Here is a 7,135-nt window from a genome sequence, read left to right on the forward strand (position 1 = left end):
TCTCAATGACTGTTCAAAAGAATGATGGAGATACATGGGTGTCCTTCAAATATAATGATGACGATATACTTCACTCACAGGATACACTAGATTTCAATGATGAGGGAGAGGTTGGTTTATGTGAACCTCAACCCAATCTGGGAATAGAATGCGAGGAAAGTGATCCCATCCCAAATGCACACTGCACTGAACTAGAATATTATGAGTATTAGGATAACGATCATGAATGTGCAACCCCAGTTCCCCTAGAATTAATCTCAAGTTTGGTCCAGGTCAATGATCAAGAAGTGCATGAAGTGAGCGGTCATAATGAGCTACTCCACTCACTTGACATATCTGATTTAAAAGTGGATGAGCTCATTACAACCAACCTTTCTATCTCTTGTGAGACATGTTTGGACCACTCTCTTGAATTACATGATGATATGATTCGGGAGATGGACGAGTCACTCTATACGACTCTGGAATTTAAAACCACCCAGTTGAGGCCACCATCTGAACTATTGAATTTTGACGATTCACTGCCTCTTCTGAATAGTATCAATAAACAGAGTTCACACATCAATACTTCGTCTACTGACCATCTATCTGTCTGTGCAAGGCTGGAGCAAGAGAGCATGCCTCCATCTACTTCAAAAGACGATGGAATCCTTGGGCTCATCATCACAGATTTCGATGCAGGAGACGAGTCACTCCCAGCTGACTTTCCCACATCTTTGAACTCATGCTTTCCCACATCTTTGAACTCATGCTTGGCACACCTTGTGGATTCCAACGACCTCATGATACAAGAAAAGGTGGACTCCTTGCATGACACTATCTCAGTGGTTGTTACGGACCAAGCACACCCTTACTCTAAAGCCCCTTCTTCCTTATATCTTAATTGTTTACCATTAAGGGCGGAAGAGATGAAAATTGAACCGAAGTCTGAAACTTGGGAATATATTGAGGCTACATCACTTCCTGAAATCTTTTTTGAATCCTAATTACTTGTAGTCTCTGATTCACCATGTGATACTAACTTTGAAACTTTTTCTGTCACAGATGAATCATATATTCTTTGGATACTGTTGAGACTCAAATATTGCATAATTTTTCTCATTTATATCTTAGTTTTATGAACATAAATCATCTTAATATTTTATTTTACTCATGTATGTGTTGCAAGGTGAATTTAAGAGCTTAGATTGAAAAATGGTGCTAAAAAGTAAGAATTTGATGCTCAAAAATCACCAAGGCAAAAGATGGATCTTAGGAAACCAAGATCGAAGAATTCACATGCTAAAGATCCAAGAAAACCAAGTGAGGAATGAAAAGAATCGAAGATTTGAAGTGAAGAATCCTGAAATCGTCCTGAAAAGTGTAATCTAAAGCTCTGAAGTCTATTTTGAAAAACTAACGCAGCAGGAAGTCTATTTTAAACGAACTATGCAGCGAGAAGTCTATTTTGGAAAAATATGTATATTTGAGGCGTTTTCTAGGGTTTTCAACTTGTACGAAAATTGGAGTTCCCTACTTATAAATAGGACCTCCTAGGGTATTCTTAAACATCATTAGAAGCATTCAAGAGCAATATTTAGGGTTTTTTTAAGAGTTTTTAGTTTTATTAAAGCTTTATAAGTTGTTTGTTTTATTTTAGATCTTTTCTATTTGCATTTTTTTCTTCTTTCTTTCTTGTTGCTTTTTATTTCTGCAATTTAATTATGTTTTTCTAAGTTCCCTCTAGCCCAAGCTAGAAGGGAAGCACATGGGTTTAATATTTCTTTAAGTTATGATGATTGATTGTTTTAATGATGAGAAGAATGGTGTATGCATGTTATCTATTATTTAGGTTTTATTTTTTATCCTCTTGTGAGATATATATGTTTCCATCATATGAGATCCACATTGATGGATAGGCTTACCCTAGATCAATCAGATTTCCTAAATAGGAGAGGTTCTCAACCTGTTATATTTCTTTGATATTCATTATCTTATAGATATTGAATACTTAAAATCACTGGCGTTTGAGAATATATGTTAATGGTGCAAATCCATTATTTTCTAATCTTTTGTATCATTTATTAAAATATTTAAACTGTTTTATTTTTCGATTAGGCTGATCATAGTGCTCAGATCCTAGTTGTGTTATCCAAGTCATCATGATTTTAGAACATTAACTTATGTGTGGAACTTTGAAGCTTGGGTGTTATTTTATTTAGTTGAATTACATCCATTCAAAAATCTCAAAATCAAATCATCAATTTAGTTTTTATTACTTAGTTTGTTTTGCATTTGATTTTTTCCTTCTCGCAATTCATCTCCCTGTGGGAGCGACCCTGTATTTACAGGATATTACTTACAAACCTCTGCACTTGGAGGCAAGTAATCAAGTTTTTGGCGCCGTTGCCGGGGAGAGACTGAGATAGATCAGATCTGTGCAAGATAGCTAAGGTAAGTTTTCTTTTAAACCCTCCAGATTTTCTTTAGATTTTTTTTTTTTTAATTCTTTTCTTTTCTTTTCTTTTTCTTTGAAAATAAATTCAGTTAGGTTTTTCAAGCACTAACTATGACATAAGGTTGCCCTGCTTGGGATTTTATCACCCAAGTGCTATGGTTGTCCTACAGTTGTTGTTTGATCACAAAGATCATTCGCTAAATCTATTTTCCAGATTAGCATAGTTTAATTTCTGCATTAGTTTTACTTTTATTTTTTTATTTTTTTATTTTTTTAATTTTTTTGTGGATTGAACCCTCATGGTCGGCTCTGCCACCTGGGTTGTTGATTTATTTTGCTTTGTGGACTGAACCCTCATGGTCGGCCCTGCCACCTGGGTTGTTGATTTATTTAGCTTTGTGGATTGAACCTTCATGGTCGGCTCTGCCACCTGGGTTGTTGATTTATTTTGCTTTGTGGACTGAACCCTTATGGTCGGCCCTGCCACCTGGGTTGTTGATTTATTTTGCTTTGTGGACTGATCGCTCATGGTTGGCTCTACCTCCTACGTTGTTGATTTATTTTACTTTGTGGACTGAACTCTCATGGTTGGCCCTGCCACCTGGGTTGTTGATTTAATTTTTATTTTTATTTTAAGTATCATACTTACGATTTGAATTAGTGGTATTTGTTGTGTGGTGTGGATGGTTTATGTCCCGTTGGAGTAGGGGTCAAAACAATCGACTCTCCTCTGAAGGGGGACTAGTTCCAGGCCTTTATTATTCACTTGGAAGAGGCACTCAACATCACTTGGATTTCATGGCAGACCCAGTTGATAATCCAAATCCAAATCTGTCAGATCCAACTATAAATCAAAATAGAGAAAATCAACATAATCCTCCTCTTGAGGATGAAAATGAAGTTCATAGGAATGTGTTAAACCAACCACGGACTTTACGTGAACATTTACACCCTGAGAGATCAACTTTACCATCTTGCATAGTGTTCCCTGCTCACACAGGGAACATTGATTTTAAACTAGGCGTGATTCAATTAATTCATAAATTTCATGGCTTGGATTCTGAAAGCCCCTACTTGCACCTCAAGGATTTTGAAGAAATAATTGCAACATTACAAGTAAACAATAGCAATAGGGATATACTTAAGCTTAGGTTCTTCTCATTTTCTCTAAAGGATCGGGCCAAAGCCTGGCTCAACTCTCTAAGACCTAATACCATCACTTCATAGCAAGCCTTAAGTAGAGAGTTTTTGAAAAAGTTCTTTCCCGAGCATAAAACAAATGCACTAAAACAAGAAATCATGTCATTCTCCCAAAAGGGGAATGAACTATTTTTTCAAGCTTGGGAGTGCTTCAAAGACATTCTAATTACTTGTCCACATCATGGTTATGAACCATGGCACGTGATTGATGCTTTCCGAAAGGGGCTCACCATGGATACCCGTCAGTTCATAGAGATGATGTGTGGTGGAACCTTTCTTGACAAAGATCATAATGAGGCTTGAAATTTTCTAGATTTGTTAGCAGAGAATACGCAGACATGGGATGTCTCTGCTAAATCAGACCAAACTAGACCCATTCCTAGAGAAAAAGCGGGAATGTATGTCCTAAGAGAGGAAGACGACCTTAATGCAAAATTTACTGCATTGGCTAGAAAGGTCGAAGCCTTATAAATTAGGAAGGTTGATATGGTTAAAGCAAACACTTCCTTAGGTAATTTTTGTAGCATTTGTGGTGGTACAAATCATGACACAAAGGATTGTCCAATAATCTCAATTGTACAAAATATCACGCATGAGCATGATCAAGCAAATGCTACAAATAATTACCAAAGGTCAGTTATGCAACCAATGGGAAACACGTATAATCCAAATTGGCATAACCATCATAATCTTAATTGGAGGAATGGACCACAAATTAATGCACCCAATACACCTCAAATGCCTCCACAAAATAACTTCTTTGGGGCACCTAACAATGCACTATATGTGCCCCCACCAAAGCGATCATCTGTGGAGGATGCATTGACCACATTCATGAACTCACAAGTTCAAATGAATCAGTCTCTAATCCAATCAAATCAGGAATTAAAGACAGCTGTGGCTAGGATTGAGACTCAACTAAATGCTAGGGAAAAAGGCACCCTTCCTTCTCAGCCTATGCCAAACCCTCGAAACACACATTTCATTGGAGACTCAAATCCAAGTGAACTACATCATGAACAAGCTAAGGCCATCATTACCTTGAGAAGTGAAAAAGAGGTCGATAACAAGATAATGCAACCGGTAGAAATACCAGAGGATGAACCATTGTCTCAAGAAAATGATGAACCGGCTATTGTTCAAGTGCCGCAACAGCAAAAGGATAAAGAGACTAAGTCATATGAGCCACCAGTTCCGTTCCCATCTAGACTTCGGAATCCAACTGTCCCCATGAAATATCAAGAGGTGTTGGATGTGCTCCAAAAGGTTACTGTCAATATTCCCCTGCTTGATGTCATTAGACAAATTCTATCATATGCTAAATATCTCAAGGACTTGTGCACTGTAAAGAGGAAATTAAATGTGCACAAAAAGGCATTCCTTACTGAGAAAGTGAGCGCTATCATTCAACAAAGGGTTGTACCCAAATACAAAGACCCGAGAAGTCCCACTATTCCTTGTATTATTGGAAATTTCTAAATTGAGCATGCTTTGCTAGATTTGGGTGCAAGTGTCAACTTAGTACCTTATTCGGTTTACAAACAAATGGGGTTATGCGAGCTTAAACCAACCACGATTACACTCCAACTCGCTGACTGCTCTATTAAGGTACCAAGGGGAATTTTAGAGGACGTGCTAGTCCAAGTGGAGAAATTCTACTTCCCCGTGGATTTTATTGTACTAGACACTGAACCATGTGTAAATGCTAGCGCTCAAGTTCCCATCATTTTAGGCCGCCCATTCCTAGCAACTTTAAATGTAATCATAAATTGCAGGAATGGAATGATGAACTTATCTTTTGGTAACATGACTCTAGAGCTAAATATTTTCAATCTATGTAAGCAGCCCATTGATAATAATGAAATCCATGAGCTGAATTTCATGGACTGCTTGATAGAAGAAGAGGAATTGGAACCTAGTCTGACTGAGGAATTGATTCAAGTCATTGGAGACTTGAAAATTTCTGATTTAGAAAAAATGCTTGCTGAAATTTCTGATGATAATGAAAGCACTACCACCCAGGACATTGGTATGTACCAATGGAGACCGCACACTCAAATCCTATCTATCGAGGACTTGCGACCTCTGCCATCACCAACCAATGTTCCAAAGCTTTATTTAAAACCACTACCAAATGAGCTTAAGTATGTATACTTAGGTGAAAATAAAACTTATCCTGTGGTGATTTCTTCATTTTTAGAGAAGGATCAAGAGATTAAATTGTTGAAAGTTTTAAGGGACCACAAAGGAGCCTTGGGCTGGACCATTTCTGACATCAAGGGTATAAACCCTTCTATATGCACTCATCGAATCCACCTCGATGAGGACGCCAAACCAATTAGACAACCTCAAAGGCATCTCAATCCAAACATGATGGAAGTTGTAAAAAATGAGGTGATCAAATTGTTGGATGTGGGAATCATCTATCCAATATTCGATAGTATTTGGGTAAGTCCAACTCAAGTAGTCCCAAAGAAATCCGGAATAACTATTATGCAGAATTCTAATAATGAACTCATACCAACACGTATCACCACTGGTTGGCATGTTTGCATTGACTATAGAAAATTGAATCAGGTCTCAAAGAATGACCATTTCCCTCTACCATTCATTGATCAAGTTTTAGAGAGGGTTGCAGGTCACTCATTTTATAGTTTTCTTGATGGATATTTTGGATATAACCAAATAAAGATAGCCCTTGAAGACCAAGAGAAAACCATGTTCACTTGTCCATTTGGCACGTTTGCTTTCAAACGGATGCCATTTGGATTGTGTAACGCCCCAGCAACTTTCTAACGGTGTATGTTAGGCATTTTTTCAAATATGGTTGGAAAGTTTCTTGAGGTTTTCATGGACGACTTCTCTGTATTTGGGAGTAGTTTTGAGGAATGCCTCAACAATTTATCTCTTGTCTTATTTAGGTGTGAAGAGAAACACATTGTCTTAAATTGGGAGAAATGTCATTTCATGGTTCAAAAGGGAATTGTTTTGGGCCATGTTATATCTAAAAATGGAATTGAGGTAGATCGCTCAAAACTCGACATTATAGTTAATCTACCTATCCTCCGAACTGTTAGAGATATTAGATCACTTATAGGGCATGCTGGTTTTTATAGAAGATTCATCAAGGACTTTAGTGCCATTACTATACCCTTGACTAATCTTCTTCAAAAGGATGTTCCATTTAAGTGGACAGATGAGTGTACAAGTGCCTTTAATAAAATTAAATCATCCCTTACCACTGCACCTATCATGCGTCCACCAAATTGGACACTTCCTTTTGAACTAATGTGCGATGCAAGTGATTATGTCATAGGGGCTGTTTTGGGCCAAAGAAAAGAAAAATAGCCCTACGTTATTCGCTATGCGAGTAAAACTCTAAACTCGGCCCAAGTGAACTACTCAACAACTGAAAAATAGTTACTTGCAGTAGTTTTTGCTTTGGATAAGTTTAGGTCCTACTTGCTGGGATCCAAAGTGGTCATTTTCACGGACCAC

At 37.5% G+C, this 7,135-nt stretch overlaps 1 non-coding gene across 1 annotated transcript; it reads right to left on the reverse strand.

The window, feature by feature from the left end:
* Window positions 1–3,718: 3,718 nt before the first annotated feature.
* LOC131226470 (small nucleolar RNA R71) lies at window positions 3,719–3,825 on the reverse strand. The gene has a single exon (XR_009161852.1). It is a non-coding gene; the product is annotated as a small nucleolar RNA R71 (small nucleolar RNA).
* Window positions 3,826–7,135: the final 3,310 nt, after the last annotated feature.

Source organism: Magnolia sinica, chromosome 14 (assembly GCF_029962835.1).
Source record: "Magnolia sinica isolate HGM2019 chromosome 14, MsV1, whole genome shotgun sequence".
In the NCBI taxonomy this organism is placed as follows: domain Eukaryota; kingdom Viridiplantae; phylum Streptophyta; class Magnoliopsida; order Magnoliales; family Magnoliaceae; genus Magnolia; species Magnolia sinica.